The sequence below is a fragment of the Camelus dromedarius genome, chromosome 24 (genome assembly GCF_036321535.1).
Source record: "Camelus dromedarius isolate mCamDro1 chromosome 24, mCamDro1.pat, whole genome shotgun sequence".
Taxonomy (NCBI): Eukaryota; Metazoa; Chordata; class Mammalia; order Artiodactyla; family Camelidae; genus Camelus; species Camelus dromedarius.
The window spans coordinates 12,842,320-12,852,841 of record NC_087459.1 but is presented as its reverse complement, the minus strand read 5'-3'; the positions used below and the strand labels follow the sequence as shown (position 1 = coordinate 12,852,841).

Genomic DNA, 10,522 nt, shown 5'->3' with positions numbered 1-10,522 from the left:
TTTTCCAGTTTCTGGAGGGCACCCTGCACTCCTGGATGTCCCCTTCCTCCATCTTCAAAGCCAGCAGCGTGGCATCTTCCAGTTTCTCTCTCTCTGTCATCCCACTGTCACACAGTCTTTTCTGACTCTGACCCACCTGCCCTCCCCCTCTTAGGAGGACCCTCCTGATTACATTCAGCCTACCTGGATCGTGCAGGATCATCTCCACGTCTCAAGATCCGTACCAAGGGTCATCTAAAAAGTCCCTTTTGCCATCTACAAAGTCCCTTTCACCATGTAAAACAACATGGCCACAGGTTGTGGGGATTAAGACATGGGAGGTCATTGTTCATGTCTTCTCTGTAATGCTTTTGATCTACTGGCAATTGATCCCATTCGCTGAAATCAAACTACCACATTTCTCAACACATTTAGACTCCAACCATCCATTGTCCAGGCAATGGTTCATTCATTCATTCAATTGATCAATATTCATTGAGCACGATTATGTGCCAGGCACTAAACTATGTGCTTGAGACAAGGATTTGTATTTGCAATGCTTAAAAAAAAAAAAAAAAAAAAACTAATTCCTGCCTAAATTCTAGAAAGGTAAGGTCTTCATTAGGAAAAAAAGAAAATCTCCCTAATGATTCCTACACAATTCCCTCAACCAATATTGCTATTAGAAAAACAGAACAAAATTGGGGACTGGAAGCAGGAAAGTAGGATGGGGGAGGGATGAGGGTTGCCAGGTAGAATACAGGACGCCCAGTTACCTTTGAATTTCAGATGAACACCGAGTAACTTTTTGGTGTAAGGATGTCCTGGTGCAGTATTTGGGACACACTCACACTAAAAAATGTTCACTGTGCATCTGAAATTTGAAGTTAACTCAGCACCCTGTATTTTTAAAATTTATTTTGCTAAATCTGGCAGCCCCAAAGGTATGGGACCATCATTCACGGAGAGCCAACTGCATGTGTCAATTCTCCACGAAGCACTTGGAAACATGAGCTCATTTCCTCCTCACAGAAACCCAGTGAGGCCGGGGATTGGTAACCATCCATAGAGGCATATGTCCTCCAAGATCTATGGTGATCTTTATGAAAGAACTCAGACATATTTACTTAATGGGAGTTGAAAGAAAGAGAAATGAATACTTCGAAGGCTGAGATGGTTCTACGTGTATTGCTGTATACTTGTCTCTTCCCAAAAGCAGTAACAGATGCAGTAGTTGAAGACGATCTAATTCAGTAAAGACGCTAAAGAACCCGCCTGGCCTTCAAAGGAGAAGAGATGCTCTAAGATAAATTAATTCATTACAGGGATGCTTCATCATCAGCGCAAGCTGTGATTCAGAGCCCTCTGGCAACAATGAGGCAACACATTGATGAGACATTAATATCCCTGAACAGCAGGGGATAACCAGGCAACACAGGGCTGTGTTAAAATGTAAAAGAGGAGTTTTGTTAGGAGCTCTTGCAGTGGGGAATAAAGTACTGATGTGGGAATTGAGCTTCAGTTTACAACTAAGGGCCACATTAAACATACATTAAGATGATTACAAGGAAGCTTATGGTAACTATTATTACTTCATTTAATTTCATAAATGAATCAGGGCTTAATAGGAACCACCAAGTGGGCTGCAGTGTCTAAAATCTATCTTCTCTTGCTGATCAGAAATTTCTGCTGAAAAACAAAAGGCTACTATGCTTAAAGGCTCCAAGCCCAACAGGTCTGTTTTCCAATAAGCTGAGGAAGCGATCAGCTTCAAAAAAGGTCATGGAAGTTCCTCCAGTCCCTTCAATATCACCTCTGAGACAAGTTGTCTCTGGGGCTGTAGGTACAGAGCCAGAAACTGAAGCAACTATCTACCTGAAATGAGGCTGGCAAAAAAACCCAAAAAAACAAACAAAAAAAACTTATCTAACCTTCCTCTTTCATGATTTTCTCATCCACCTACCCCTTTATTCCAGAGCCCTTCATTCTTTTCTTTTTAATTGAAGTGTAGTTAATTTACAACGTTGTGTTCATTTCTACTGTACAGCAAAGTGATTCAGTTATACATATATATTCGTTTTCATATTCTTTTCCATGATAGTTTATTACAAGGTATTGAATATAGTTCCCTGTGCTATACAGTGGGATCTTGTTGTTTATCTATTTTACGTACAGTAGTTTGTATCTGCTAATCTTAAACTCCCAATTTATCCCTCCCCGCCATCACCTTTCCCCTGCAGTAAAAGAGCCCTTCATTCTTAATGGAATTTCTCCAGCATCGATCTGAATGGAAAGGGGTGCTTTGATTTGAAGCTGGGTGTGCCCAGTAAGTACAAGGTTTTTGCTTAGTATGGCCAGAGATGAATAAAAAGAGCTATGCTTTATGCAAATGTTAATACGATTTTCTTTTTTAAGTATTATTTTTCTTTGGATGGTTCCTGGTGGGTGGGATTGAATTATGGAGGTGGGAGTGGGAGGCACCAGCACTGCTGACTCCGTTTCTGAATGTGCACAGGTGAGAGAGATTGGGGGCTTCAGCTGGAAAAGTCAGGAGGGCAGGTTAGAAGGAAGAGGATACAAGCCTGCTTCCCACCAGAGCCTGAACGTCTCCTGTTAGCAGAAATGATATGAAGTGATTTTGTCATGAAATCATGGCATTTCAGCTCTGATGTGGAAAAACTATGCCTAAGAATTCTCTTTATGACATAAGCAACTCTTACACCCATAACATTGGCACCAACTATGTGAAAGATCCTTGGATCCGTATGATCATTTTCAGACCATTTGGACACTGGCCGGAGTGAAAACAAAGTACTGAGGTTAGAATTGTATCCGTCCTTCACTCTTGTTTTAGAAGTTTCGAACACTTCCCTGGCCTCCTATCCTGCCCCCAGTAGAATACTCAAATGTGGCAACAGATTTTTTTTTTAACAGGGATAGTGGATATCAGAGATGCCACTTGCAACTTGGCATTTTGAAATTGTGCCATTTGGAAAAACTATTTGAAGTAGAGTGTTTCTCTGGTCCAGGAATTCTGTTTCACCAGCTTTATTTCAAGTAACTATTCTGCCCACATTCGTGTGGGATAATAGAGCAGCCAATTAAATTGATCTCATTAATTTTTCATTGTTAAGCTTTGGGAAAAGAAATACCCTTTTAAGTCCTCCTAAAATACATAAAGAAGAGATAAAAGAAAAATCCTGAAATTATGAAAAACCCAGCATTAGAGATAGCTTTAAATATAGTGTATATTCAAATATGCAAACAATTAAGAATTTCCACATAAAAGGTGGAATTAATTTCAGAGTTTTCTTTTCCGTTTATGCTTTTTTGAACCTCTGAAGCTTCAATTACTATAGAAAATGTCAGACTCCACTGATATGTGGAAGAAAGAACTAATTAGTAAAATAACAGTTTAGAGATGATCTTAGTACTCTGATCCAATCAGGAGAGAGAAATCACATTGTAATTAGAACAGGGAAAGCTTAATACAGTCGATTCTTATTACCTGAAGTAGTTACATTCTGTAAACTTGTTAGGAGCACTAAATTAGCAAACGCTGAACCATTACTCTTAGGGGAATCACAAGGTTAATTTCCTTTGAGTCTCTGGTCACATTTCATCAACTGATCAACACATAACCTTGCTGTGTATTTCTGGTGGATGTATTAACATGAACTCTCAGTCTACAACATTGTAACTCCTGCCAGAGCAAAGCTTATCAAACAAACACAGGTGTTTTCTACAAAACACACTTCAGAGCCTGCTTGCACTTGGGAATGCTCACAGTGCTGCAGAACTAAGCTGCAGAGCTGGAGGACCATTTTAAACAGTTAAATCACTGACAAAAAGCACAGAGATATGGGAAAGTAAGCACTAAATAGACTGTAAAAAGGATGCTTGTTTGAGAGATGCAACAAAAGGACCAGGCATCACTTTGTTTGACTGTAGCTGGGAACATGCAAGCTGGGTGGTTCAAATTTTTTGCTGCTCTGAGCATGTGTGTCAGGAGTATTGATTTGGGAGATCAAAAAAAATTTTAACAAGTAAGTGAATTTGCAATTATGGAGTCCCCATGTAATGCTTACTGACTGTATAAAGAATTGTTCACAGGGAATTGGAATAATGAGGGATTGGGTTATAAGAGAACTCTCAGGAGTGTAGAAACAGCAGATATAAGGACCAGCCACTACCTGTAGGACTGAGATAAAAAAACCCAGGGAAGAACCATGAGATCCTGATCTTGCTGGGCAGGCACAGCCCTGACTCACTAAATGGCAGAGATATCAGTTGCTATAATGCCCTGCCAGCCAGTGGAATTTGCTGGAGATCTGCCGTCTAGGGTAAACTGTTGTGGGATCTCATTGGAGGTATGCTGCTACAATACAGTGATTTATAATAAGAAATATTTATTTGGTCTGTGTCCTGTTTCACAGAGTTTCTAAAATGCTTGGAATTTCCTGAGTGATAAGAGCACCCAGAGCATCTTTTTATCAGACTGTTTGGTCTTCTGCCCTCTGTACCTGAAATAGCTCCAGAGCCTTCAAACTGTGTGTCTTATTATTCCTAACAAGCCCTCCTCAACCACACCTGAGTTTATATTAATGAGGTGACTTTTGGACCGCCTCTAAGGGTGGAATTGTTGCAGGGGAACCAGTCATGCCACTAGAGGGTTGGAACTGAAAGTTCCAAAGTCGGGTGAAGGGGACTGAACCAATCACCAGTGGTCAACAATTTAATAAACCACGCCTATTTAACAAAGCCTCGGTAAAAACCCAAAAGGATAGGGTTCAGGGAGCTTCCGGCTTGGTAAACATGTGGAGATTTGAGGGAGCGCAGCCGCCAGAGAGGGCATGGAAGCTCCGAGCCCCTTCCCACAGACCCTGCCTATGCATCCTTTTCATCTGGCTGTTCCTGAGTTGTATCCTTTTATAATAAATTGGCCATCTAGTAAGTAAAGTGTTTCTCTGAGTTCTGTGAGTCACCCTAGCAAATTTATTTAATCTAAGGAGGAGATAAAAGAAACCTAAGATTTATATCCGGTTGGTCAGAAACACAGGTAACAACCTGGACTTGTGATTGGCATCTGAAGTGGAAGTCTTGCGAGACTGAGACTTTAATCTGTGGGATCAGACACAGTCCCAGGTAGATAGTGTCAGAACTGAGTTAAATTGTAGGACACCCAGCTGGTGTCACAAAACTTCTTGATGAGTGGAAAACCCACATACCTGGTAGGAGTGAAGTAGTGTTGTAGTAGTGTTGAGAATAAAGGAGACAGAGAAGGAGTGAGTCTTCCCTTACATCCAGGGGACGCTGTGCTGGGCATTGAAGGAACCACCAGCAAGAAGCAGGAGGGAGGGGTAGTGGTATAGTTCCGTGGTAGAACTCATGGTTAGCATGCATGAGGTCCTGGGTTCAATCCCCAGCACCTCCACTAAAATAAATAAGTAAATAAATAAACCTCATTACCGCCCCCCAAAACAAAAACAAGTAAGTAGGATATTCTTTTAAAAGAAAAAGAACCTGGAAGCAAAACCCTTTCCTCCTGCAATGTCTCTCTAGCACACTCTACTGACAAAACTTAACATTGTGCCAGCTGGCAAAGGAAAAATATTTAAAGGGTTCAGATCCATTTTTACAGAGCAGGCAAAAAGAATGTATTTGGAGTCAGGAAATGATAAATTAATAACTAGCACAAGAACCATTTAATGTTCTCTTTTGAAGTGACTCTAGAAAATGTATGGAAAACAAAAAAAAAGAATTATTAAAATTAACATTTTTATGGTTATCTGCTATTTCCAACTTTGATTATTTTTAATAGTCTTTTCCATGTATTCATATAATTTTTCCTTAAAAAATTAGGCTTATACACAGTATTTTCTTTTGTTGTTGTTGTTGTTTTTTGTTGTTGTTATTTTAGGTCTTTTTTTTAGGGGGGAGGTAATTAGGTTTATTTCTTTGGTTAGTTATTTTGATGGAGGTACTGGGGTTTGAGCCCAGGATCTCATGCATGCTAAGCATGTGCTCTAACCACTGAGCTATACCCACCTCTTGCCATACATGGTATTTTCTTAGCAATCTTTTTGAATTAACAATGTACCCTCTTTCCATGTTAATAAGTAGGTTATCTACATCACTGTTTGTAAAAGTGTGTCTTGATCAAGTTGACCATAACTTAACCAATTTTTATTATATTGTTGGATATATAGATTGTTTAAAATTTTTTACCATTATAAATAATGCTGCTATGACATTCTTATAGGTACATCCTTAACTATGTCTTCAGTTAAAATTTCTGGGAGCAGAATTTTGGGGACAAAAAAATGTATATTTTAGGGTTTTTTGTTGTTATTACTAAGTACCAAATTGCATTCAACTGGATGTAATTAAAATCTATAAAAAGTTTCATAAAAATTTGAAATTCTACCAGTAATGCATGAGAATATTTTTTTCTACTCCAATTAACAGTAGATGCCATTATTAAAAACAAAAACACTGTTAATTTGATAGACAAAAAAATTCACTTGCTTTTTGCAGTTTTCAGTCACTAGTAGTGTTGACACTATTTCATTTTTATTGACCATCGGCACATGATTTTCTTTTTTTATATTGTCTGTTCATGTCTTTATTGATTATTCTTTTGGGGTACACAATGTTAGAGAAGGCTGAATTCTCTCATAAAATATAAATAGTATGAAACAAATGAAAGATAAAATTACCTTTTTATACTATTTCACCTTTTTATAATGTCACCTAAAATATTCAATATACTTATCTCAAATTCTACTTAGGGGAAGAAAGTCTTAAACATAAAATGTAATTGTGTTTAAAATGTTTGTACAAAGTTTTTTTTCATACAGCTGCATCAATCAATATCTGCTCCAGATTTTCCAAGACTTCATGCCCAATCCTGCTCCAGCGATCACGAGGTGATGGTAGAGTGTGAATTGTCAGAGGTGCCCAAACATCAAACAGAGGTCCTTTGAGTAACAGAGAAATTGACAGAAATGCCTTCCTCAAGGTCTTGAAAATTTAATAATAAATTGTTGATGGTAGTAGTTGGTTTTGCTTAATTTTCTTCTATTTCCAGCTAGTTGTCACTGAACAAATATGCTGAATGTTTTAGAACAAGGATTTCAAATTTACAGCCCAAGGCATGGATTCATTCATAATTTACTCTCTATTCTTTTATCCTGTTTTATTTTCTTTATGGTACTATGATTGATTCAACAAAAGATATTATAGAGCTCTTTGTTATTCCTCCATTCTGTTAGAATGTGAGATCCACACACACAGAGACAATCCCTTTTAATCATTGTATCCCCAACTCCTAGAATATTGCCCGGCATGTAGTGGACTCTCAGAAAATATTTGTTGAATCAATGCATTCAATAATTATTCAATGAAACCCTACTCTATCCTAGACATACATTGGGCTGGCTAGACTGGGGAGGTAAAAATCAGTGCTAGGACCATGAAGTGTCTTTAACATGTGATACTCATTAAGACCAGATTGAAAATAATGGAAATGTTTAGAAATAAAATCTGCACATCGTCCCAGTGAGTAGATTCATTATTCATCATTCATTCACTCCACAACTACTTGTTAGAGGCGACCTGCTAGTCACTGGGAACAAAATAATGTTAAAGACAGACTCCATCTCTGCAGAAATGGCATTTATAGTCTATCAGGGGAGACAGACATTAAAAAACTAATTAATTACAGTGAGGCTAAGTACATTCAAGGAGTGGTGTGGGTGCCTATGACTACTTATATTTCCCAGAGAATAACAGCTGAGACCAAAGAGGTAGAAAGGGGCCGTACCACACTTGTGGGCCATGCGAAGGATGCATGCTTTATTCTATCAGCAACGGAAGGCTTGTACTCAGAGCATCCAGGTTCTCTGTTTAACAGACTACTCTGCTTGCTGTATGGCTGCATAGGTCACTTATATAATGGCAGCAGTCCAGGTATGGCAGGAAAGATAGAGATATAGACAGCTTTGAGAGATATTCAGAAGGTATAAGTGACAACAGTAATTGGATGGGGTTGGGGAAGAGGGACTGTGTGAGAGAGAGATACCAGGGTTCCTGGCTTGAACCACTGGGTGGATGCTGGTGCCTTTACTGGGAGGAGGAATGTTGAGGAATCAAACATTTGGGGTGGAAGAGGATGAATTCAGTTCAATCGCTGTACAGGCATACACATACATAACTGAAAGAGAAGTTTCAGAAACAATGATTACCCTTACTACAGGTGGTGCACTCTGATATTTTTTATCAACTTTATTGAAATATATTTTACATACAATAAAATACATGCATATTACTTGTACGGTTCAATGGGTTTTAACAAATGTATATACCTCTGAACTCTACCACAATGAAAAATACAGAACATTTCTATCACCTCCAAAGGTTCCCTAGCACCCCTATGCAGTCAATTCCCTTCCACCCCTGGCCCCAGGCTTTCTGTCACTGTAGATGAGTTTGTATTGTCTAGAATTTCATATAAATGGAATCACGCAGTGTGTGTGTGTGTGTGTGTGTGTGTGTGTGTGTGTATACACATACATATGTATTAACTTATATTTGGCTTCTTTTACTCAGCATAATGTTTTTGAGATTCATCTATGACAGAAATCAACAAACTACAGCCTGCAGGCCAAATCTGGCCCACTGCCTATTTATTTAAAGGTCCAAGAGCTAAGTAAGAATTGTTTATATTTTCAAACAATTTTTAAAAATCAGAATAAGAATATCTCATGATGTGAAAATTATATTAAATTAAAAAATCAGTGTCTTTATATAAAATTTTATTTGGACATGGCCGTGACTCATTTTTTTATGTGTTTTCTATGGCTACGTTAATGCTTCACAGACATGAGTAGTAGTTGTAACAGAGACCAAATGGTCTGCAAAGCCTAAAATATTTTCCACCTGGCACTTCACAGAAAAAGTTTGCTGATTCCTGCTCTATGGTATTCTATATATTAGGAGTTTGTTCCTTTTTATTGCTGTGTAGTATTCCATTTCCATTGTATAGCAGACCACAATCTATGTCTTCACCTATTAATGAACAATTGGGTTCTTTCCTAATTATCCTCACCCCATATGTCATGTGCTCTGATGTTTTCTATTCCAATTGATCTTTTTAAAAATTGCTAGACATGACCCAATTAACTGATTTCACGACCCATTAATGAGGTGACTCCCAGTTTGAAAAGCAAGATGTTAAGAGCCCAGGTACAGATGTTACATGAATAATGGAGGAAGAGAGTGTGTAGAATAAGAAAAGAGAAGGGCTGAGGGCTGAGGAAATCCAATGATTGTATGTTGGGTAGAGGGAGAGGGAACCCCAGTAGAGACTGAGAAAGGGCAGAGAGAAGAGGACAGCCAAGAGAGTTTGATATTTGGGGATGCAAGGAAAATCTCCATTGCACAGAGAGACAATTTTCTTTTGGGTGGAGTGAAGGCAGCTGAAGTGAGATTGAAATGAATTGATGATATGTGTGTGATGAAAATTGAGACCATGAGAGTCACTGGAAGAGGATGTGGATGTGGTCCAGGGAGGAGTTCTTGTTGGCTTGTTTTTGATGTAATAACCATATGAATGTTTAACGCATACTGAAAGGTAAGTATAACCTCAGTTTTACCAATCAGTAATCTAAAATAGCAGGAGGTTAAGCAACTTGCCCAAGTAGCTTTCACTCACACACTTTTAAGAGCCCAGATTTATTAGAATCTACAATCTGAGCTCTCATAATGTGCAATACTACCAACCAGGGAAAAGCCGGCCCATGCATAATTCAATATTTATTCCTTTGATTTTTAAGTTTACAGTTGAAAGAATACTTTTATAATCTTTTCCAAGCTTCTTGGGAAGAAAAAAATGAGTATTCATTATCTGAGATTTGTGAATAAGAAGAAATTCATCCATTTTTATATCAGGTAAGGTCCTGGTCTATAGGACATGTGTATGAAGAAAAAAATCACTAAGCATTTGAAATATCAACACAAGGATCTTATAAAAACAGGTGGAGAACCCACGTTGGTGGACATTCTACATACTATTTGGCCTGTACTCTTGCCTGTTGTGAAACGCAAAGACGGAGGGACTATTCCGGAACACACTGTTTCAGACTTTCTTTTACTCTCCAGTACTTTACTGGGACAATTGTCAATATCTGAATAGAGTCTATTGATGAGAAAAGAGTATCAATGTTAATATCCTGATTTTATTGCTTGTGCTATGGTTGTGAAGAAGGACATCTTTCTTCGGGGGAAATATACATTATTTATAGATGAAAGGACATCATCTACAAGTGACTATGAAATGATTCAGAAAAAAGTATGTGTACTTTTATATATATAGGGAGAGAGAGAGAGAGAGAATGAAAACAATGAAGCAAATGGGGTAAAATGTTAACATTTGGGGGATTGGGGTGAAGAATTTTAAAAAATTTGTATTCTCGCAACATTCCTACAAGTCTGAAATCATGTCAAAACAAAAACAAAAGTGAAAGTAGGGTGATGTGAAATC

At 38.2% G+C, this 10,522-nt stretch overlaps 1 long non-coding RNA gene across 1 annotated transcript; it reads left to right on the top strand.

Annotated features, from left to right (window-relative positions):
- Positions 1–4,607: 4,607 nt before the first annotated feature.
- On the top strand, positions 4,608–6,405 carry LOC135319163 (uncharacterized). The gene is made up of 2 exons (XR_010377611.1): positions 4,608–4,900; positions 6,266–6,405. It is a non-coding gene; the product is annotated as an uncharacterized LOC135319163 (long non-coding RNA).
- The last annotated feature ends 4,117 nt before the right edge of the window (positions 6,406–10,522 follow it).